At 49.0% G+C, this 24,653-nt stretch overlaps 1 protein-coding gene across 3 annotated transcripts in view; it reads left to right on the plus strand.

Moving 5' to 3' along the window:
* Positions 1-24,653, plus strand: part of MIDEAS (mitotic deacetylase associated SANT domain protein) — a 67,643-nt gene that overhangs the window by 1,565 nt on the left and 41,425 nt on the right. The window contains exons 1-2 of one of the 3 annotated variants that reach the window (XM_082451570.1): positions 21,359-21,473; positions 22,024-22,065. The exons of 1 other annotated variant lie outside the window; for it this stretch is intronic. The gene's annotated coding sequence lies outside the window, so the exon portion shown is untranslated. Of the gene's footprint in view, positions 1-21,358; positions 21,474-22,023; positions 22,066-24,653 lie in introns of those variants that run through there. One more of the 3 variants, XM_082451571.1, reaches the window with a different exon arrangement.

Genomic DNA, 24,653 nt, shown 5'->3' on the forward strand with positions numbered 1-24,653 from the left:
TTTTTTTTTTAAGAACAGCTGAGAAGTTTATGACATCCCTGCAAAGTAACTTGGGACTGGCGGGCCAGGCGGGTGGCGCTCTAGCTCCCTGGCTTGGAGTCTTCAACTGTAGCAGCAGCGGCGGTGGCGGCGGGGACGCGTTGGTGTGTGCAGGAATGTACGTCCGTGCTGTGGAGACTCCTTTGACATGGGATGTCTAGAAGTTGAATGGTGCAGTTCCTAGCAGCAGCTTCCTGATGGCCTGTAATTACAGCGTGATTGCACAGTCAGGCATTGTTGGCGTGGATGTTTATACACAGGCTATTGTGCAAGACCTCGGGGCAGAGAACAAAATGCAGATTTGCATTGCAGATGCCCAGAACAGATCTGGGTCTGAGCTGCAGTCACCAAGTTCTTTTTGGCCTTTCACCTTAGCTAGGTGATTTATTTCCTCGTTTCTCCCTAAAACTCGGACAGTTTGCCAAACACCAGAGAAGTGAAGTGGACCCGGGAGGGCAGGATCCTTTCACTTCCACCTCAGGCAGCCTGAAAACTATCCCAGGAACTGTACCCTTATTTGTGCCTGTAGAAAATGTGGGATGATGTCAGCAGGAAAAGGAGATGGGAGATGGCTATCAACATCCCTAAACGGGAAAGCAGTTTGAATTAGCAAAATTGCATGGCAACTGGATTGGGGCCTGGTTGCAAAGAGGACACGTCAGACGTGTGACTGTGCTGGTGAGCTAGACTTTGAGCCTTGAAGTGTCAGCTGCAGAAACTTAGTAGGTGGGTCCTAATTCCTTCTTTGTGTTCTGGGCAAAGGGAAGAGTGCTGGGACTTTAGGCTGTGTGTCTGTGCCAGTGTCGGGGCGAGGGTCCGACGGGGCCGGTGGCGGTGGGGGGGGGTGGCGGAGGCAGAGGAGTGACTCATGTTCATTTTCTCCAGAGGAACTCCCCCACCCCCTTCCTGAGCAAGGCCTGCTGCACAGACCAGGGTGGGTGTCCTCACACCTCCTGAACTGCTGTGCTGCAGGAAGGGAGCAAAGCCTTCAAGTGTGGAAAGAAGGCAAACAGGTTCTCCTTGAGGGCCTCAGAGGTGGCTAACTGTAGTAGAGGGATTTAAAACACAGTCAAAAACATGTACAGGATGCATGCTGGGTCCTTCTTCTCACATGCCAAATCTCAGCCCCCTCTCTCCCTGCCCTAGGTCGAGACTCTGCCAGGGTAGCACTCAGCCCTGCTAAGGGGACTGTGTGACTCGGCAGCAGGTACCGATAGCCTGGCACACCAGACCTTCCCCATGCCTGGCCTTCTCCCCAGCCTAGTAACTGAGTTTCACCTGGTGGGAAAATGCTGTTTTGCAACCTCATGCCAGCTGCGTGTCACGGGCACAGTGACCATTTGTCAAACCAAAACATTAGGGCATAATCCCTGGCAGACACCTATGCGCTTCCAGAGACTCAAGGAAAAGCATGTGAAATCAGGACGTTTCTGGAAAGTCTGGGACTTCAGACACAGTTGCCACAGGGGAATGAGGGTTAGAGCAAAAACACCACAGAAGTAGGAGTTCCCATGAGTTGCACAACCCCTTGTTTTGGGTACATTTGGGTTTTCACTGAACTTGACTGTCAAGGTCCTGGTCAGCTGTATCACCTGACCATGGCTGCTTTAGTAAGAGCCTGCTGGTACCCAGAACTAGTCTGGAGGGGCAGGGAGGGGAGCATTCCCTTCTGACTCCAGCAGAAAGACAGCTTTGAGTTTGCAATCCTTTGTGTTCATGTAGACCGTGCAGAGACTAAAAGTGCCCAAAGGCCCCAGGGAGTGTGGGCAGGAGAGCAGGGGAGAGGGACCCCTAGCAAAGGCCAAGGAAGGAAGGACTCAGACCCCTCCCCCCGCCCCCCGGAATTGTGGAGCCACCTGGAGCAGTTTCCCGTCCATGTCATCAGTTCAGCCTGGCTGATTCTTGTGCATAACTCATGCATGCCCTTCCCCTGGCTTGCTCAGCTTTGCCTCTGTATTCACAGAACTTGCCCTGCAGTTGTACTCAGCCCAGTTTAAGACCGGAAATTTAATCCTGACTTCCTCTTCCACCTTACATAAATGCTGATTTATGGCCTAAAGTTACTGCCCAGTTCATGGCCCCAGAGCAGCCCTGCCTACTGCCTCACTATGCACAAGTAGGAACAATATTGAAAAAGCTCTGAATCAAAACGTGACAGATTATAAAAAATCATTTTATTGTTTTAAGAGGAAAAACTATTTGGGTAGTTAGGAAGCTTCCAGCAACTTTGACAAAAACTCCGAGGCTCCACTGAGAGAGGCAGATGGCAAAGTCCTCTGCAAGAGGATGGTCTTAGTATGGAGGCCTTTTATGCTCTCCGGGCCCAGTATTTATATTTCTGTTCATCTGCCTCCTCCCAGCTGCCTCCCTACACCGCAATTCCATGTTTTGACATCACAACTAACCTCCAAAAAAGGAGGCAGAATACCTCCAGCCAAAAGAGGGCATTCCAGACTCTGAAGAAAGTGCTGCAGTTTTCCAGATGCCCGGCAGTTCTGTCCTGCAAATTTGTTTCCTTCTTTAAAATGAGCCCCCCTTCATTTCTCATTCTCACTGAAGCATCTCTTTGTGAGACCCTTAAACCTTTTTTTTCTTTGTCTACATGACACAGGGCAATGCTTTACGACTTTCTCTCTCAAGTGCCACTTGAAATACACACAGGTTCTTTGAAAAAGCCTGGGGTAAAGGGCTCCTCTGTAATCTCACTTAAAACGCCTGTTTGCAAGGGTCAGCCTCCTGCTCAGCAACCTTCAGTGGCTCCCCATTGTCTGCACAGTAAGGATCGAACTTCTAGGATGGCAGTCAGGGCCTCCCACGCAGGGGTCTGGCCTCCACTGCTCTCCTGCCCTAGCCCTTTGCTCTGACCTGGTGACCCACTCTGTGTGTTTGTCCAAACTGCTTGTGGCAAGCATTCCTACCTTTCATGGTTCCCCGGAAGTCTGGAATGCCTCCTCTTTCCTCTCTACCACTTGGCTCAGTCTTGCTCTCCTTTTTAGCCCTATTCATGTTCCCCTCCTTAAGAATGTCCCCTGTTCCACCCTGTGGGCCTCTCCCTGGAACTCCAGTAACATCCACTGGGGGCCCCTGATGAAGAAACGTTGAAACTTGGTCTAAAGGATTTTCAACTTCTCCTTTGGACCATAGCTCCGATCATACCCTTCACTTACCTTCTTAAATGTGCTTTTGGGTGGATCAGTGTTATCACTTTTCAACTAAACTGGAAGTCCTTGTTTTATATATCTTTGTATTCCCAGCCCTGGGGTTCCTGGTGAATATTGGATGATGAGGATGACGGTGATGATGGTGAGGATGCAGCAGATGCAGTGGCTTTCAGATATTGTTGGCTGTGCATAGGCACATACCCAAGCCAAGCACCAAGGACCATGGTTCCCAGTCTTTTTTTTTTGGCGGGGGCGGGGGGGGTTTATTTATTTATTTATTTATTAACATCTTTATTGGAGTATAATTGCTTTACAATGGTGTGTCAGTTTCTGCTGTCTCACAAAGTGAGTCAGCTATACCTATACATATATCCCAGTTGGTTCCCAGTCTTTATTCTGAACACTTACCCAGCCCTGCCTCCTTCTGTCTGTTGGCCTCTCTCTGGTGCCTCCTAGCTTTGTACCTCTTGTTCAGCTTCTTTTCCAGCACCTCTTCCCCCTGGTTGCTAGACAGTGTCTGCCCAGCTTCAGCACTGGCTCCTCCTTGTCTTGATTTGGGCCTAGTTGATCTGCCCCAGGGTGTCCTAAGCCTGAGCACTGGCTCTGTGGGGAGAGCATCCACTACCTGGCTTGGCCTGGTCCTCCAACGGAACCAGACTGATAGAAGGAGGTAGGGCCAACTCTCAGACACACTTGTGAGGAAAGCAAAGAGATGCTTCCTGGTTGACCATAACTTTGATTTGCCCAAATAGGTACTGACTTATAAAACTAGGCTAAACTATAAAACTGAGTCTTGGGGAGATCCTTGCTAAACCCTAACATCAGGTTTAACTAGGAAGATTCTGTTGTCTCCACCCAGTTCTTATGCTGTTAATCTCAACCTTGCCATATAAGCTAGGTTCTTTCTTTTTTAATTGAGATATAATGCACATGCTGTAAAATGCACCCTATACACTGATTCCTTAAAAAAGTTATTTTAAAATAAAATCTGGTAGATTCTTTTTTCCCCAGTTTTCTTCTCAAAAAGGTAATATACAACCCAAAGGCCCATCAACAAATGAATGGATAAAGATGTGGTATATACATACAATGGAATATTACTCAGCCATAAAAAAGAATGAAATTCTGCCATTTGCAGCAACATGGATGGACCTAGAGAATATTATGCTCAGTGAAATAACTCTGGCAGAGAAAAACAAATACTGTATGATACCACTTATATATGGAATATGAAAAATAATACAAATGAAGGTATATGCAAAACAAAAACAGACTCACAGATATAGAAAACAAACTAGTGGTTACCAAAGGGGAGAGGAAAGTGAGGGGGACAAGTTAGGGGTATGGGATTAACAGATACAAACCACTATGTATAAAGTAGATAAGCAACAAGGATATATTATATAGCACAGGGAACTATAGCTGTTATCTTGTAATAACTTAATGGAGTATAATCTGTAAAAATACTGAATCAGTATGCTATACACCTGAAATTAATATAATACTGTAAATCAACTATACTTCAATTTTTAAAAAACAGGTAATACATACCTGTAGTTCAAAATTCAAAAGAGGTAAGTTATACAGTGTAAAGTAAGTCTCAAAAATAATTTCAATATAGACAATAGATTACTATACAGATAAATACATATGTATAAAAATGCAATGGAATTAGAAAAATAAATGTGTATTTTAACCTTGAGGGAAGGAAGACCTTCTTAAGAAAGAGACAAAACAGAACTCATAAGAAAATACTGATAAATTTGATAACATAATCCTTTGAAAACATAAATTTTCCATCCTCTATTGTTCCCCATTTCTTCATTCTGTCAGTGTCCCTGTCTTAGGCAACTACAATTTGTCATTTTTCAGCTATGCTTCCAGATGTAGCTTTTGCACATAGAAGCAAGTGTGAATCTATAAACAAATGCTGGCATACTCTGCACAGCATTCTGCCTTCTGTGTTTTTCATTTTTAATGTGTCTTGGAAGTTATTCTGTATCAGTGCTCATAGAGCCACCTCATTTTTTCCATTGGCTAAATTGTATTCCACTGTATGAAAATGCCATCATTTATTTAACTAGTCTACTACTGAAGAACGTTTGGGTTGTTCCCAGTCTTTTGCTGTTACATACAATGTTGCAGTCAATATGTTGAATTCACTTTTAATTGAAAATTCTTGATGAACATAAAAGGGGTGAAACTGGAATTTACCGAGAAAACTATTTCTGAAAAATTATGCATAAACTGCACTTAATAAACCAATATTGTCTAGAATCTGCTGTTTCACAAAATAATCAATTTTTAGAACTGTAGAACATTCTATAACTTTTAGGACCTTAGGGACTGCTATCATCCCGCCTCTCTTTGTTTTTTGTTGGATTTTTTTGGCTGCGTTGGGTTTTTGTTGCTGCGCGGGTTTTCTCTAGTTGCGGTGAGCGGGGGCTACTCTTCCTTGTGGTGCACGGGCTTCTCACTGCAGTGGCCTCTCTTGTTGAGGAGCACGGGCTCTAGGCACACGGGCTCAGTAGTTGTGGTGCATGGCCTTAGTTGCTTCGCAGCATGTGGGATCTTCCTGGACTAGGGATCGAACTCGTGTCCCCTGCATTGGCAGGCAGATTCTTAACCACTGTGCCACCAGGGAAGTCCCCCGCCTCTGTTTTATAGTAACTGCAGTAACAGCATCTCAGAGAATTTAAATCTGGGAAGGGAACCTACAGTAACTCACTTTTAACTAAGTGTCAGAGACGATAATTGACTTCTCTAAGGTCGCACAGCTGCAGAATGGAAGAGTCAGGCACAAACCCCACATTCCATTTCTTTTCACCATCTTGCATTGATCATCTTAGTCATCATAATCATCAGTTCCAGCCTATTTGTGAACCAAGGATTTTGTTTACAATTCCATCTCTTTAGTTTCCTTAAGGCAGTACACAAAGATTTAAAAAGAAGAAACTTGACAAAAAACGAAACCAAAAACCAGGGTTGGAGTGAGGTCCTTAAAAAGAGGGATGCTAGAAGGCCCAGGAACACAGACTCAGCACCCCTTGGGCAGCCGGTTAACGCAAGGCTGACTGTCCTCACTGGGCATTTACAGAACAGCTGCAGTGCTCTCAACACTGCATGCGGCACAACAAGGGGTGCAAAGCGGGGTCCCACTTGCCCCTTCTCTCCAGGAGGCTGACAGTCAGCTTCTGAGATAGGTTGTAGCCAGAGGGAAGAACAGACTCAGTGTGGATCGGTCACTTAAGAACGGAATTTGATGGAGTTGCATTTTCTGGGGGTCAGGTTCTAAAGTCAGTGTGTAAAGTGAAAAATAAGAATATAATCAAGATTAACCTTGAAAGTCCCTTAGGAGGGCACCAGGTAGGCGGCAGACATACTGGCTCTTGATACTTAAATTCATCGTAGGCTGTTCCTCTAGTTCTGGAAGAAGTTGCAGTTTCCAAGGTCAAGCAGCAGATGAAGTGGCTTGAATCTGGGGGCTCTGTAGTATGAAATATGTGTGTGTTCAAATACTGCAGTCTCACTCAGCATGCCGAGATACTTATACTGTGATATCCCGCAGGCAGCAGGCAGCAGGCTCAGGGCTCTTAGCCTATGCTCACCCCTGAATAGACGGCAGGTTTATAAGTTAGGAAATAACCATAGGAGGTTAAGCAAAAAAGGCTCTTCGAACAGGTGAGCAGGGTGTAAAGGAGAGATCCATGGAGTGGGTTTTAACTGCAGGATTGCAGAGGAAGGACTTATGCTTGGGGTGACCTGTCATTGCTGTGGGGCTGGGCGAGGGCAGTGCCATGTGGAGCAGACACTTTTCTCTGCTCTAAGGCCCTAGCCCTCCACATCCGCTCTCCTTCTCTCCCCTTCCCCTGCCTCCCTTCCCCAGCCTCCCTATTGCAGGCCATTGTAAGGGGCCTGCAAGGAATCTACCTCATGAGTCTGTGTCTACTTCCTCTGTGGCCTCCCAATAGCATGTGCTTTGGGACAACTTAGGAGCCAAATCCACTCCCCGATCCCCACTTCCACTTGCACTAGAGGTGGGGAAAGGCTCAGGATTTCCTCCAAGGAGGCTGTGCTGACCTACCCAGCTGGCATTTAGGATCTGAATTCCCAGTTATGGAGAAAAAGAAACCTGGCCACAGCAGTAGCAGTGGAACCCTGCCCATCCTTGTTTATAGAGTGCTTTCCCCCACATTCTTCCTTCTTTTACTCACTCATGCTATATGCATTTATTGAGTCCCTACTGTGTGCTTAGCTCTGTGCTAGGTACTGGGGATGCCTCCCCCTTCAAGGTGTTCACGGTCTGTGAGGGAGACAGACACACACAAAAGCCAAGAGCCATTAGTGCCACGGATGTCAATGTGAAACTATCCAGGGGTCTGCAGGGCTCAGAGGAGGGACAGGTCGCTTCTGCCAGGCCGGAGGAGAGAGGACCGTTAGCAAAGGTCTAGGACGGCCCCAGTGCCTTGCATGGTCCCTGTGCTCAGGGAAGCCTGGGGAATTAATGAATAAGAGGCTTTCTGGAGAAGGTGGTGTTTGAGCCGAGTCCTGAGAAACGAGTAGGCGTCCACCAGGTGGCAAAGGGGGTCAGGGCATTCTAGGCACAGGGAGCAGCTCAGGCAGGGCCTGGAGTTGAGGCGTGACACGACAGGGTCTTCTCCGGCAACTGCAAGCAGCGGTTGTGATGGAGCACTTGTACGAGGGGGGTGCAGAAAGGGACAGGCAGGGGCCACGTCACGGGCCAGCCATTTGTGTCAGCGGAGAGATTTAGACCTTACTCTGAGGGCAGTGGGGAGCCACTGAGGACTGATTGTGTTTGTGTGTGTGTGTGTGTGTGTGTGTGTGTGTGTGTGTGTGTGAGGGAGAGAGAGGATCAGATTTTCTTTTTAAAAGGTCACTCACTGTGATGTGGAGGATTGACTGAAGCTGGGGGAAAATGGGCAGTAAAGAGACCAGTGAGGAGGTCATTGAGGGAGGTCACAGTGGTCCCTGCAGCGAGATGGAGGAGTCTGAGCCAGAGCGGTGGGGGAGGGAGAAGCTGGATTAGGAAGCTGTCGAGGGAGTTGGGTTGACAGGCCTTGAGGACCAACCAAATGAATAGAGCAAGGGAGAAGTTGAAGTGTTTCCTTAGGTTTCTGCTTGAAACGAAGAAGGAGGAGCAGCTTTTAGGGAAGAGACAATGAGTCTAATTTTGTACATGTTGAGTTGGAGGTGCCTCCGGGACATCCAAGAAAGCAGTTCTAGTGGGCAGTTGGACATATGGGTCTGGGGCAGGAGATTCCCCCAAGGGATGGCAATGGGCGGCATTGCCCCCTCCACGAACTCTAACCAGGCTACCCCAAATAAACATCATTTAAGTAAAAATGATTACTTACTGTGCAGCTACAGCTTCAAGACAAGTTCCAGACAAACCCAATTACCTCCCAGTAGCCCCCTCTGTCTGTCAGACACTCTGGAACAGACACTTGGGAATCACTAGAACACAGAAGGTGGTTGGAGGTAAGGGAGCTGATGGCATCACCCATGGAGAGCATGCAGTAGGAGGCAAGGGGATCACCGTTTAAGGGGTATGGTATAAGGCAAGTCAGCAACGGAGACCAGGAAGGAACCAATGGTGAGGAAGGAAGAAAACCAGGAGAGCATGATGTCATAGATGTCAAAGGAGGAGGGAGCTTTGCATTTTATAACAGGGACCATGGTTTTGTGCACCTAGTACAGCACATGGCACATGGAAAGTTTTCCATAAGTCTTTATTAAATTGAGTTGAAATTGATCAACTGTTAATCACTGGGGACGTCAAGAAAGAGAGGACTGAAAAGAATGATTGACTTAGGAATTAGAAGGTTCCTGGGTCTTTGCCATGGGTGGGGACTTCTCATTTGATTTAATCTCCCTGAGAAATAGATGGTGCAGGTATCACCAGGTGCCCCAGGGTTGGAGTGACATGTGCAAGTTCTAGAACGCAGGTTTCTTGACTCCAAGTCCACCTTTCCCTGAACTGATGGGGAAATAGGGAAGAGTCCAAGGGAGTGATAATGCTTTTAACTTCTGATATTAATGCCCCAAATTGGGACATCTGGTTAGAACCGGGGCAGGATAAATTGTCATATTCAGCATTTACGTCATTTGTTCATATTTAAGATTATTAGGTGGCTGTGATCCTCTCAGGTGTGTGAGTATTTAGATGAGACTCTTTTCCCGGAGGGAAAGATAGAAGCTTGAGCCTAGGTGTTGTTTCGGGGGGGTGGGGAGGGCAGTGCAGAGGAGTCAGTGTAGAGGTAGAAGGACATGCTGGGGTAGTCTAGGTCTTTGGTCTGCAAACAGCAGAAGCTGGCTCTGGCTAAATTAATGAGAAAAGGAATGTACTGGAAGGATATCTGGTGACTCACTGCATGTCCTGGAAATCTGGAGACTGAGGCTCAGAAATCAATCAGGACCTGCGGGAAGTTGGGTAGCTGAAACCAAAGACAAGGTGATGATGCCACTGGCCTGGCATCACCACTGCCTGCTAACCTGACTGCTGCCACCACCTCCAGAATGAATTTTGAACTCTCCCTGATTCTTTGTGTCACTCAATCCACAGGCAGAGCCCAGGCTGAGCATCTGGTTGGCCAGCTTAGGTCACATGCTCATGTTCTCACAGGTTCTGGAGGTTACAGCTTCCCCAGTTGCAGGTGGAACTCTCCCTCCCACAAGGACTCACAATGCCAGGTTCCTCAAACCTGGGGACAGGTATGCATGCCAGGTGGACAAGTGTCCACCATAGAAGCCAGAGCCCATTCTAGCCCTCAGACTGGGATGACTGGGCAGTGCTGGACATGAGGTGGAGATGGGGCATCCCCCATAGGCCACTGAAAATATCCACATTTTGATCTTAATCATTTTGGACATCTTTCTGAATCCTTTAGCCTCCAGCTAAACTTTAGGATTCTTTTTTTTTTAAATAAATTTATTTATTTATTTATGGCTGTGTTGGGTCTTCGCTGCTGCGTGTAGGCTTTCTCTCGTTGCGGCGAGCGGGGGCTACTCTTCGTTGCGGTGCGCGGGCTTCTCATTGCAGTGGCTTCTCTTGTTGCGGAGCACGGGCTCTAGGCATGTGGGCTTCAGTAGTTGCAGCACGTGGGCTCAGTAGTTGTGGCCCGCGGGCTCTAGAGTGCAGGCTTAGTAGTTGTGGCTCACGGGCTTAGTTGCTCCACGGCATTGGGATCTTCCCGGACCAGGGCTCGAACCCGTGTCCCTTGCATTGGCAGGCGGATTCTTAGCCACTGAGCCACCAGGGAAGTCCTAGGATTCTTATATGCTCTGGAGATCTGAGCATTTAATTAGCAGTTGGATTTTTCCTCTGGAATTTGAAGGATTCCAGTGGAAAAGAGAGCTCATCCCAGCATCTGGATCCTCCCTGCACATTTGATTCCACTTGGAAAACTTCAGCGCTGCCTTGTAAGGACAGAGGCCAGAGCTTGGCTCTCTCTGGCTAAAAGGCAGCTACAATGCAAATTCTGTTTCTCCTCTGGGGTTGGGCGAGACCCACAGGGCCGTGAGGTGTTTGGGAGGTGCTACCTTGCTTTTGACTGGGGTTTGGCTTCAGGCTTGCTGCCGAAGTTGTCCAAAGTGACAGGAGTAGGCTCTTCTCACCTTCCAAAGATGTCAACCTGGTGGAGATGTCCTATCCAATATCCTGCCTGAGAGAGAGCTAAAGGAGGTAGGGCTTCATCTGCCTGGGGCTGTCAGCATTGCCAGTCGCATCCCTGCCCAGTTTCCTCATCCAAACAAGAGGGTGTTTGTTCGGTGAGCACCAGCTCCCTTCTTGCCCTCAGATCCTCTGGTTATAGCTCTTTGACATCAGGGCACCCTGACTGAAATCTTGGCTGTTCAGTTCCAATAACCTTAGACGAAGGGATTAATTTGCTTTAAAGAGAAAAATGCAGTTTTGAACTTCTGGACTCATGGCTGTGGTGGCTACCAGCATTTCAAGGGTCTTTTCCACTGGTGCCTGTTAGTGGGGAGCTGCTGCCTCCACGAAGCTGGGTGTGTCAAGGGCTGGGTTCTTGCACCCCGGACTGGAGGTGATTCCTGAGGCTGAGGCCTGCTCACCAATGTGGGGTCAGGGTGACCCCTGGGAAGTACAGAGCAGGAGTGTTCCTAGCCAGTATTGGCTCTGGCACAGTTTGCACTGATTTGCCCATTTTTGTCCAGATGATACAGAATCGTGTTGAGAACAACACAGAAGCAGAAAAGAAGTCTTGGAAGGATCTGAGTTATTTTTACTAAAACACAGCTTTGATCACGTCACCCCTCTTAAAAACCTTTGAGGGCTGCCCAAGTCCTGCAGGAGGAACCTCACATTCCTCAGAAAGGCACCCAAGGCCCTGAGAGCCTCAGCCCACCTCTCCACCTCCTCTCCTGCCACTCCCCCTTCCCTAGCGCCGCCCTCTATGTTCTCTCTGCCCCTCCGCACTCCAGGCCTCTGTGCCTTGTGCATTGTTGTTCCCCCTGCCTGGAACCGTCCTCCCTGCCCTTTTCCTGGCAGAAGCCCACAGAACCGGCCAGAAGTCACCTGCTTCCTTGCTGCCTTCCTGAGCTGCCAGCTTAGCGTTTCTGCAATCGAGCTTCCCCACAGGAGGACGCTGGCATCAGCTGCAGGTGTGCCTGGCTCCTCCCTGGCCTAGCACTGTGCCTGGCACACAGTAGGTGTCCCGTGATGGGACCGGAAGGGCGGCCTGAGGGGATGTGAGGGCGTAGGGGCAGGCCCAGGACCTGGCCTCGGTCAGGGGGCACGCGTGGTTGGTGAGCTGACAGCCTCCCTTTGCACCTGCTGGTGGAGCTGCTGCCTTGGTGGCTTTGCTGTTTCTCTGAACCTGAGGGAGACCCTGGTGAGGGTGGGAAGGGGGTTTAGGGCCACAAAGCCCAGCACCTGGGTCCCCCGCGCCCTGAGGATGACCCTGAGGAGGCATCTGTGGTGAGGAGCTGGTTTAAAGGCGGCAGAGACTTTCCTCCCCATCAGCCCAACCCCTGAAGAAGGCTAAACACCAGCTGCCCTTGGAGGACCCCTTAGTGTCCATGCCTGGCACTGTCTGCTGGCTTTGCACGGAGAAGGAACTAGGGAGAACGAGTCAGCACACCATGAGAGGACGCACTGAGGCTCTAAAATGGAAAGCGCTGTTCAGCCGAGTGGCCGTCAGGACAGGCTGTGGCTCTTTCTGTTGGAGGAAGAGGAGCGCCCAGCTGACAATGACTGCAGGACGCAGCAGGAGCCCCAGAGCAGGCACTTGGGGTCTCAGTTTGTCTCTACAGTGAGACACTTACACCACATGTGGTTCTTTCCTGCTCAGAAATTCCCCAAGCCTGTGAACGGAGCCTGGCAGGCGGTGTCTTTATGGTGCCTCACAGTGGGACCTGTGTTACCTCACAAGAGCCTTCCTGGTGCGGAATAGTTATCCGCGGTCTGCATGCCACCTAGAGAGAGCCGTGGAGGAGCATATTTCCCACCATACCTGATGAGGTGGACTTTCTTTCTTAAGAGATTTTCTTTCTCAAAGTTGAACCCACACATGCATGGGCCTGCTCGACTGCTGGTGAGTGCATGGCCTCTGTTGTTTGCAAAATATGTTTCCATACCTGGAATCACATCGTATTTCTAAGATCTCTTTTAGGAACCCCTTGAAGTGTGTCTTTGTTCTTGGCCCTTGGAAGATCAACTCAGAGGAAACTTGAGTGGTGGGGTGGGTTTGATGTCCTAGGGAGGTGTTGGCCCGTTTTGGGAGGGATCTGCCTTTGTTTCTGCCTCCAGGGGGCCTGCTCCCTCCTCCTGTCCAACTCAGTCCTCCACATTCCTACTCCCATCTCTGTCCTCCTTCCTCATCCCTCCCCAGCAAATCAGTGGAGCTACCTCCGAGCCATCCTACCTTGCTTGGTAGGATTGGGAGGTGTCAGGAAAACTACTTTGGAAAAAGATAGTCCAGGTAACTCACATAGAACTATATATATATATATTTTTAATAAATTTATTTATTTATTCATTTATTTAATTTTTGGCTGCATTGGGTCTTCGCTGCTGCACGCGGGCTTTCTCTAGTTGCAGTGAGTGGGGGCTACTCTTTGTTGCGGGGCGCAGGCTTCTCATTGTGGTGGCTTCTCTTGTTGCAGAGCACAGGCTCTAGGTGCACGGGCTTCAGTGGTTGTGGCACACGGGCTTCAGTAGTTGTGGCTCACGGGCTGTGGAGCGCAGGCTCAGTAGTTGTGGCGCACGGGCTTAGTTGCTCCGCGGCATGTGGGATCTTCCCGGACCAGGGCTCAAACCCATGTCCCCTGCATTGGCAGGCGGATTCTTAACCACTGCGCCACCAGGGAAGCCCCAATATATTTTTTTAAATGTAGAACTTGAAGCTATAAAAAAATGTTAATTTCCTTTTACGTACTAGTATTACTCTTGGGAATTTATTCTAAGGAAATAATTCTAGAAAGGAAAAGAGCTATACACACAAAGATATTTATAGCAACGTTGTTTAAAATAGCAAAAAACTGTAAACAGCCTGAGTGTTCCACATGGCTATATAATTGGTGATACCTAGACTCAGTGGAATATTGTGCCACTGTTAAATTAATATGAAGATGATGTTAATTCATGCGAAAGTGCCGAAGAATTTTGGTGAAAAAGTGGCTTCTGTTTTAACAGGCAAATTGTACATACACTTGGTGAGTGCATACAAACTGATTACATTGGCTATGGTATAAATTGGCATAAGGTAAATACAATATTTAGGTGAAGTGGTTATGAGTGGAGTATTTGTGTGTTTGAAATTGCTTTATATATATACTTTTATATAATACTTTAATATATATTATATAATATATATTAATATACTTGAATATATTATACCTTTATAACATTTCTATTATATATTAGTATACTTTAATATATACTATACTTATATAATAAATACATGTATATACTTATATATTATATACTTTTTAAAAAAAAGGACCTTAACTTATCAACATCTTTGGATCTGGGTGGGAAGGAGGCCAGGGGGAGGAACTCCAAGCCTCCCATCTGTTACCACCTGAAAGAAGGAACTGCTGTGTCTTATCAGCCCCCTGCACTGCAGGGGCTGGAGAGTTCAGATTGGCTGAGCCTGACTTCATAGGCTGGCTAACTACATAACTTCAGGGCTCCCAGTGGACTCGGCCTGGTGCAGGCGACCCCCAAGTGGCCTCAGAGCCCCAGATGATTGTTTGCACCTGGGTTTCTAGGGAACCAGCCCAGTGAGTACATGTGGCCCTGAGGCTCTGGCTCTAAGCCGCCCACTCATCTCGAGGCTGCCCGGTCCTGCTGGCCCAGCCGCAGCGGGAGGCAGATTCTCTCTTCTGCAGTTCACACAGGCAGGGGAGAGGGTGTGCTTTGCAAAATGACCTCCTGCACAGTGTTGCACAGATTCATTATAGTATTGAAACTTAGAGTTGCCCTTTAGCCAGCCTCATGAAGCCCTCCACATTCATCCAGCCTACCTCTGGCTTGGCCTGCAGGGCCCTCTGACCCCTCCCATCTTGCCATGAGCTCTGCTGGGACTTGCAGCTGCAGGTGTGGCCTGTGGCCGAGCAGCTGACTGTCTTCTGACCGCCTTCTGACCACCTTGTATCTCTGGCATCTCAGAACCTTGGGACACCTAGTACACGGCCGTCTCACCCATCACTCCCCCTTTGGGTTGCCTCCCTGTGTGTAGCCTTTTCTTCTTAGTGGGGAACTTTCTTGTCACGTGGAGTGTCTGTTGGAGGGCCCATGATCATTCTTTCCCTGTGACTAGCACAGTCCAAGGCAGGAAATGGAGACTCCTTGTGTTGCTTGGCGTCCTGAAGTGGGTGGAGCTGGAGAGCCCTGGGCAGACCTCGAGCGGGCAGGTTGGAGCCTGCTAACACAGAAGCCACCGCAACAGAACGTGTGGGGAGATGGGTTATCGCAAGCACATATCCGCTAAAGCCAAATTCCAGAACTGTCAAAGATTTGGAGTTTGTTGTTCCACGATCAGACTGAAATAGGGCCTTGTGGCTGGCGGTTTGCCAGAGTCAGAGAGAAACTGGAGAGCGTGTTGGGCACAGGGCTTGCTTGGATACTCATGAAGGGTACTCAGGCCGGTTTCATGTCTTCCATGACACGCAGGCTTGTGCGTGGGTTTGGAGGCAGGGGTGGGGAATATCCATGTGCTTCCCTAGAATATCGTGTTCATTCCTAGATGCCGTGGTCCCATCCCCACCCTCTACAGTGACCGCCAGCCAGCTCCAACGGGATCATTGCTGGTGGTGTATTAACTGACACAGAGTCTAAGTAACATGCTGTCTTCCTGAGCCCAGGACCCAGCAATAACTGCTCGTCTCAGTTCCCTAATTTATAGACCACGTGCGTGCCCCAGGGTTGTCAGCAGCTCAGTTTCTTGAAGTTTGAAACACATTTCCATAGAAACAATGCTATAAATGGTAGTTGGGTTCCTAGGCTAGCCCACAAAGAGCCCTAGTGTCACCTACGAAGTTGCTGAAATAAGGTATTAGTAAAATTGAGAGCGCAAATGCAGCAGTAAGAGTTAGCACCCAGGACTTTGGAGGTTAAATGGTGTGGGTTTATTTGTGTAATAAATACAAATGGTATTTGTATTTATTACAAATAAATAAATGGTGTGGGTTTATTTGTGTAACTTTGTTTCTTTTGGTGGAGGTGTCTTTCAGAGCCCTTCTGACAAGGGAAGCTCTGGGGCCCTCCCCCTACCTACAGTCATAACCCCTCCTCTCCCAGTTTACATTCCTTCTTCCTTCCTCATCAAGCCAGGGCCCTGGGCCTACCTGCGCCCGGGACCAGGGCTGGGGTGTTTTTATTATGAGGAAATCCTGTTCAAAGGCCTTTACATCGTCTGTATCATCATCATCATCATCATCATTATTTAAACCATCTTGATCAACTTAACATAATAAACATTACACCTTAGCAATTTGCATTGTTCAGAATTCTCTCCTGATTGCTGCTAATGTCCCTATGGAAGTTTTAACATAGTTGATAAGTCCACCTCTACTACTATTTTTTGTACCGATTTTGTCCCTTAACATGAGTTCATCAAATGGTTTCATCAGATTGTTTCCATGTGTCAGTCCTTTCCTATTTCATTCTGTTAACATACCATTCTGTAATCTGAATGGAGTTCCATTTGGGGGGGTGTCTATATATATAGGTGCTATGAGCATCTTTTTTTTTTTTTTTTTTTTTTTTTAAGAGATCTTTTTTTTTTTTTTTTTAAAGAAATTCACGTTCTTTTTATTTATTTATTTATTTATGACTGTGTTGGGTCTTAGTTTCTGTGTGAGGGCTTTCTCTAGCTGTGGCAAGTGGGGACCACTCTTCATCGCGGTGCGCGGGCCTCTCACCATCTCGGCCTCTCTTGTTGCGGAGCACAGGCTCCAGACGCGCAGGCTCAGCAATTGTGGCTCACGGGCCCAGTTGCTCCGTGGCATGTGGGATCTTCCCAGACCAGGGCTCGAACCCGTGTCCCCTGCATTGGCAGGCAGATTCTCAACCACTGCGCCACCAGGGAAGCCCCGAGCATCTTTTATAAAAACTCCTTGGTGGTGCTATTTTAAGTTGTTTTCATGGGATCTGGTTCCCTGACCATAATTACCTGATCGAGTCTTAAACTCTTGCAACACAATGCAAATCACATTCTAGAAAGATTTGAGCAGTTTATGTATGTGCAGCTGTTTCCTGATGACCCTGCCAACAGCTTTCTTGTTTAATTTCTTTACTTATTTTCATGTTGACTCTGGCCATAATGGGCCCTTAATGGTGTTCTAATCTGCATATCTTAAATTGCTGCTGAGACTGTACCTTTTTCCTCCTGATGATTTACTGCTTGTCCTTCCTTATGTGTCAAACGGTGCTCATCTTCTGTGACTGCGGAGCCTCCCCACGTACATGTATCTCCTTGAACCACTTTCCTGTTGGGAAGTACAAAGTCCTGCCTTCCTCCCACCCTCCCTGGGTGGGGCCCTGCCCCTTGAGCTGGGCTAGAGCTTCTCCACACCGGCCTGGTTCACCACCTCAGCCATTCCCTCCACCGCCTGCAGCCCTGGGAACTGGCTGGGACTGATGCTCTGGGTGGGGCCGGCTGGGGCTGGGAGGGACCAACAGTGGGGGCCCTGTGATGGAGGCAAAGGTGCCAGGCAGGGGCTTGCCTGAGTGGTTCTGAAATAGGTTCATGAAGTGACCTCCTTGGAGGGAGGCCGCGCTGGGAGATTCTGGGAGGAGCCACAGGCTGTGAGGGCTGGAGAGGGCACAGGAGTTCATCTGGTCTAAGGGTCACCCACTCAAAGGCCTGTAGGGAACATGGGGGATCTCAATAACAGAGGCTGGCTGGGTGCAAGAAAACAGCACAAATGAGATGATAAACAATAGTGACCCGTGGCCTAGGAAGGGGTGGAATCTGTGGAAAGTTGGAATGTGTGCGTCCCGTCACAGTGCCATTCCCCCCTGACGCCACTCCCCTTGTGCTGCTACTTAGCTCCACCTGCGAGAAGGAGGGCCCAATGTGGCCAGTGTTCCAATTTTTTTCATGACAAACCAGATATCCCGATTTTTAGCTTAAACCTCCCGATTTAAATAAATGTTGAAAATCAATTTAATTCAATTAAAATAAAATACATGAGATGGGTCAGATACAGTGTATCTGGGAATGAGAATGGCTTGTGAGCCTCCAGTCTGTGACGCCTCATTATTTGACATTTTTTCTGGGAAAATACAGGCCCAGGGAGGTATCCTCATATAGCCGAGAGAAGGACTCAGAGAGCCCAGCGGTCAAATACCATCTGTCTGACCTTGGAAGAGCTGTTTAACCTTTCTGAACCTCAGCTTCCTTATCTATAAAATGAGGATAATGGCTTCCTCTCAGGGCTCTGGGTGGACCCACTGGGCTTGCATCATGTCAAGCATTTAGTAGGTGCTCAGTAAATGTGTTGATAGGTCCCGCGTGGGGTCATCCAGAAAATTAGAGGAAGAACTAGGCTTAGAACGTTGCTTTCCTGACTCCCAGTCCAGAGCTTGTTCCACATCACATTGGCCTACTTTCATGGGAATTTCCAGAGGTGTTTGGACACAGGGGTCCTTCTGGTCCCTGGGCAAATGCAGGTCACTTTATGAGAGCTTGCCTGACAGCTACTGAGCTCAGGTAATGGGGACTTAGCTCTGTGGACTTTGCCTTGCAGTCCGCAGAATCCAGGAGATCCAGTCTCAGTAGTAGTAGTAGTAGTAGCAGTAGCAGTAGCAGTAGCAGTAGCAGTAGCAGTAGCAGTAGCAGTAGCAGTAGTAGTACCATACAGGGAATTCCCTGGCGGTCCAGTGGTTAGGACCCAGTGCTTTCACTGCCGGGGCCTTGGTTCGATCCCTGGTCGGGGAACTAAGATCCCACAAGCTGTGTGGCATGGCCAAAAATAATAATAATACCATACACCACTGAACCTAAGAAGCCAGTGATTATAAAAGACCATTATTTTATTTACAACTATGAAAAAGAAAATGCTGCTAATTAAACCTTGATGTGCTATCAATTGTAAGATGCATCCTTTAATATTCAGAGATATTAAAATGGGGGGAAATGTGCATCTTAGAATGGAAGAAACAGAATAGTAATAAAAGTAGTGATAATAATACTTACATTTTATTGCCTACCTCAGAATTCCACAAATGTTATTTGTGCATTTATCAACAAGCACTTACTAAGCACCCAGCATGTGCAGGCACTGCATAGGCACCAGGGATACAAGGTGACTAAGATCTAGGCTGTGCCCTTCAGAAACTCTGAACCTAGTAGGGAGATGGTGCAGGAAGCAGCTGTAGAGCAAGGTGTAGGGAGGGGATGGAGTCAAGATAAACAGACCGTGCCATGGGAGTTAGGAGAGAGAGTGGCTGGTCTGATCCTTAGGGATAGAGACCAAGACAGTTCAGGGTGCCTGGGATTGATTTAAGTTCTCCCAGGAGGCAGGAAGTGAGGGAAGCAGATTTGGGCTGGGGAAGAAGCTAAGCAAGGAGGGACGTGTTGCAGCTGGAGCTAGCTTCAGCCAGATACCACAGGGGGCCCTGCAATAGGAACTGCATCACCACAGATTTGATCCCACCTTTCTTTTGGACCCACTCCTCTCCCCCTCCCCCCCTTGTCAATCATTGGCTGCAGTGCTCTCTCCTAGCAAAGGCTCCCTTTGAGAAGGGGGCAGCTGTGAGCCCTTAGCAGTCAACACTCACAGTAGCTGGGAGTCAATACTCGCAGTAGCTGCACTCACAGTGCACCAACCTGATTAAGGGGCTCTGGGAGGACTCCAGCAGTGTACACTGCAGTGGCCGTGCTCTGCTTGGAGGAGTCAAGGAAGGCTTCCTGGAAGAGCTGCCATTAAGCTTAAGTCAGGACCAGGGTATGGCGGGTTTACCTATGGATGAAAGTGGGGGGAGGAGGAGCACGTGTGAGAAAGCAGGCATCTTGGGGAACTTCAGGTTGTTAGGCTATGTGGGCCTGGGGCTGGGAAGTAGGGCAGAGCCAGATCATTCCAGAACTGCAAGTGCCTAACAGTCTGGCTAACAGTCTCAACTTTTTGCAGTAGATGATGGGAGGTCTTGAAAAGGGATGTGATCACTCTGATGGCAGTGTGGGTGATAGGTGTGCAAGACTAGAAGATCAGTTAGGAGATGAGAAAAAATGGGAATCAATACTTAGGAAGACTTAATGTACGCCAGGCACTGTTTTAAGCTCTTATCATCCCCATCTTGCACATGAGAAAACCAGGTGGTTAAGAAACTTGCTCAAGGTCATCAAGCTAGTGTGAGCCAAGAATTGGACTCAGGTCTCAGCTTGTTCTCTTAACCTGGACATTCCCATGAATATGAATTTTGGCTTCTAGTCCAAGGCGCATCATTTGTATTTGTTTTCGTTTAAAAATAATGCCTTAAAGCATGCCCAGTGCACACCCTGGATCTCGGAGGGCCCGTTCCTCCTGGCCCACAAACACAAGGTAGGGAGCCTGGGCTCCAGGAATCAGATCGTGAAGGAGTCTGTTCTGGGGCTGGTTCTGCAGGGGACGTGGGACGGTGCTGAAACGAGGCCTTTGGGAAGCTGGCAGCTCTGGTTCTGTGAAGAAAGGGTGTTTCTGTCCCCGTGGCCCTGCCGGCCCACCCTCCGTGGTGGCCACACCTGTTTTGTCCTTCTCCCTATCCCCAGCCAGACGTCTCTCCTAGAGTGACAGCAGCAACTGGGGACATCTGCAGAAGTTCCCTCTCAGGCTTGACAAAGGCACTCAGAACCTGGCCCAGGCCTGCGAGAGAGGGAGGTGGAGGCGGGGGTAGGAGGGCCACGGGATGAGGACAGCTGGAGGCTGCTGCGGCAGGCACGGCCCTGCCCCGGAACAGGTGAGGTAACCGTGAACTCAGGCGGAGGGCCCCCTGGGTTTTCACGGGTAAAAGAGAAGACAGTGCAGGGACTTCTCAGCACACGGTGGCTTAACTTCACAGCTGGGGTTTTGAGCTCCCTGCTCCCTCAGAAAGGACGTGGCAAAAAAGGGGTGAAGAGAAGGCACAGGCATCAAAGGAGCGTCCCTATTCGGGCTGGGTGGGCGCACAGTGGAAAAGCTTGGAGGGAAGGACACAAAGAGCAGGGACTGGGCAGAAGCCTTGGAGAGACACCTGGATGGGACATTGAGTCAGTGTTGGAAAGAGTCTCTCTGGGCAGAGCCCAGCATAGGGTCACCCTGAGGCTGATGGGGGTGGACCTGGGGTCATTTCAGAGGAAAAAGAATCTTGACTGGACTAGGTTTTTGAAAGGGAGAAGCTAGTTTTGGGAGAAGGGGATATAGGGTAAAACATTAAAAAAAAAAATGGTAACCTCTTACAGGTACATAGCATGATAAAGCAGTTTTCTTGTCCTTGTGATTCTCCAAAGTCCCTAGAAAGCAGGCATTCTTTTATTGTTTGTGTAGCAAATACTTACAGTACATCTAGGGAGCCAAAATGCAAGACTTGGAGAAGGTAAGTGTCAACTTTCCTAAGATCACACAGTGGGTTGGCTTTAGTTAGGCAGGACCCAAACTCAGTCCTGGTTCCCTGTTCTTTCTACAACCTTGTCTCTCTTCTGTTTTAACTGTAGGTAATGAGGTCCTAGAAGTAGTACCTTTATTCTGAAAAGGGAAATGACAACAGGGACACAAGGAACATAAGGGACATAAGGAACCCAGCATTGTGGACTTGGGATTTCCTCAAAGGTATTTGTACCCCCTATTCCCCACATTCCTGTAAAGGTTGGTTATTCACTTAAACACACCATGTGTGCTGGCCTCGATGGAAAGTCCTGACAGAGAAAGGACAATGGAAAAAGGACAGGAAAGCAGGCATGGGGTTTGGGGTGAAGAAAACTCCTCTTTTAAATCGTGAATGATGGAAGCAGAAAGTTAGAGGCAGGTGGATGGGTGGTGAGAACCTGGCTTCCTTGGAAGCTTTGTTTTTTTTTCCTCTTAAGAACAGCTTTATTGGGATATAATTCACATACCACAAAATTCACCCTTGGAAGCTTCTTAATGGTCTCAAGTTGTCCCAGAAGTGGATGCTGATGATGACCACTCAGGGCAGTGAGGGATCACTCTGAGCGGAGTCCAGAGAGCTGATGCCATTCTAGGAAGCGTCTCTAATGCCATATTCTACTGTCACTGGGACCCAGAGTTTGAAATCCTGTCTAGGATGCTTTGCTTCCTGGAGTGTTTCTCAGCAGATGCACTCCCTGGGAACTGGAGCTCTGTACCTCTCTCTTTTCTGCAGTTTGTAAAGAAGCTTGCTGGTGGAGAAAAGTCCGCTGTATGGGTAAGGTCCCTGGAACACCTTTATTTTTTTCTTACCCAAAGGGCACCCTTCTTAGCTGCCTCTGTAGGAAGGGCTGGAGCTTCTAAAACCAAAACTTTCACTTCACATGTCAGTGATTCTGCACTGTCATATCTGCAGCAAAACTGACCTCCAGGGCTTTCCTGGAAGAGCTGCAGCTTTCTTTATACATCCTCAGCTGCCTGCCTTTGGGAGGGAGACTTCTCCTGCCAGGCAGGGGCCATCTGGGACAGTCTTGGGCCCTCCTCCCCTACACACGCACATGCCGTTTCTCCTCCCTCTCTTCCTTTGTGAGCATGAGCTGCTCCAAGATGAGCAGGGCTGTTCCAGGTCACTGACTTCTGTTTCTCATGCATCCTGCCACCTACCTCTGCTCCCTGTGCTGCTTCCTGGGCCTGGCCCAGCATCCCGGCGTAGGACAGAGAGGAAGTCCTGGCGGGACAAGGCTGAGGAGTGCCCTTTGGAGCGGCTCCCACTTGTTCCCTGGAGGCTAGGCTCTGGCTTCATGGTGGCAGGCTCTTCTAGAAATGTGCTCCCCAGCCAGGGTTCTGCTTGGTGGGGAACATCCCTGGGCTTGTCTACACTGGCTATCGGGGGACTTGCTCTGGACTGGCTCGAGGCCAGCTCTGGGGGCCAGGCCCAAGGGGGAGGTCGGGATGGCTGCAGGTTTGCAGAGGAGTGAGCACTGCAGACCAGGCGGCTTTGCTTTTGCTTCCCTCACTTGGATGAGGTGTCAGTGGGGAGGAAAAAAATCAGACAAATGGAAAAAACAAAAAGGTTTTACACAGAACCTCTGCCAGGAGTCCTGAGAGTCCAGCCTCTACTTGGGGGCCAGCATGCCTGAGCGTCCCAGTCCCCCAATTGCTCACTGCCTTCCTCTAGGGGAGATGGGAAGAGGAACAGAGAGATGACAGACTACTGGCTTGCTTTGTGATCTTGTGCAAGTCACTCAACCTTTCTGAACCTCAATGTTTGCATCCATAAAATGAGCGGGATGAAACTCTCTCACACACAGGGTTGTTCAGTAGGCTGTGTGTGGGGACATCCTTTGAGAATTGTCAGGAACAATACTGTCGGAGCAGATGCTAAATCCGAGAGCCTGGGCTTTTCTTTGTTGGAGGTTGTTTCCCTGGCTCCTCCATTCATTTTTTACAATCACAGAATCGTGGATTTTAAACTGGAAGGAATTTTAAAAGGTCATCCGGTCCAGTCCCCTGGCATAATTATCTTTATTTTGCAGATGAGACTAAGTTGTCATGACTGTGACATGTCTGTCATACCATGGTGCAGATAAGCCCTTTTCCTCCTGGGTAAGGTGTGAGCACCAGATGCACACAGGTGCTCCCGCCAGTGAAGGGATGGAAGAGGACAGGAAGGTCATGTCCCTTAGAAGCAAGTGTGGGGTTCTGAAGGTTTCTAGGCAGAAGGTACCAGTGTCATCTCTGTCATCCACTGGGGGCAGAGGGAGGGGCGTGGTGGGGAAGGTCCTTGCCCTGCAGGTTCAGAGGGATGTGAGAATCTGCTGCCCCTCCCCTTCCCCCTGAGAAAGCAAGGGATGCACCTGCTTCTCACGACTGGCCACAGGGGAAAAGCAGCTGCCAGGACACAGTGTATTCTTCAGTGGTTTTTCCTTCAAAGAAAAATCTCCTTCTGACCCATCTCCTTGGGGAAAAGAAAAAACAAAAACAAATGAAAGGAACTAGGAAAAAAGGGCTCCCTCCCCAGGACTTTCTCCTGGCCCTGGAGCCTCATTGTATGTGGGGGCCAGCAAGAACCTCCTGAGTAGCAGAAAGGTTTCCCATCTTCCCGCCAGTTAAGGAGGCATCAGGGGATGGTAGGAAAGGTAGGTGAAATATAGGCATGCAGTCAAAAGCTGCCTAACTTGGGCCTCAGCTGCTAGAATTAAACCAAGGAGCTTTTCACACCCAAGTAATCAAGACATGGGTCTTTCATAGGGGCTGGGAGCAGTTTCTCAATAACCTTACCACCACTAGGATGCTGATAAGCCAAAAAGTGAAGCTTGGGGAGACTGTTAATGAAGTGCCTTGGAGAAGATTAAGCATGCTTTACCGTATCCAAAACGAGAGTTTTCTCTGTGGAAGAAAGCGACTTGTGTCCTCCCCAACATCACACACATACTTTCCTGGCAGGCCCGCTGGGTTTCCAAACATTTCGTCACCGTCTCGTCCTGACCTTGGTGTGAAAGGAACGAGCCGCGTGGCCTGTTGGTTCCAGCAAAGCCATCGGGGGCGCTGGCCTCGGCTGGGGGAGGGTGGCGACTGACTTGGGAGTGGAGGTGAGGTCTGCTGGAAATCCCCAGCCTGGGCAGCCGCCGGAGGTTTAAAGACTCCTTCTCCGGCCTTATTTGGTCGCAGGAAGTGGGCGGCGCCGGGCCTGCTGGCTGAGAGGCAGACCCGAGACAGTTGTGCTGATGAAGTGGTAGAGCTGGTTCCTGCTCGCCGCCGTGCCGCGCGCGCCGGCCCGCCGCTGGGCGCTCCGCGCTCCCAGCCCCGAGTTGTGCAATCCTTTGTAGCACGCCAGAGAGTCCTCCTCCTTCGCTGTTGCCTCTC

The sequence above is a fragment of the Balaenoptera physalus genome, assembly GCF_965194825.1.
Source record: "Balaenoptera physalus genome assembly, chromosome: 2".
NCBI classification, from domain to species: domain Eukaryota; kingdom Metazoa; phylum Chordata; class Mammalia; order Artiodactyla; family Balaenopteridae; genus Balaenoptera; species Balaenoptera physalus.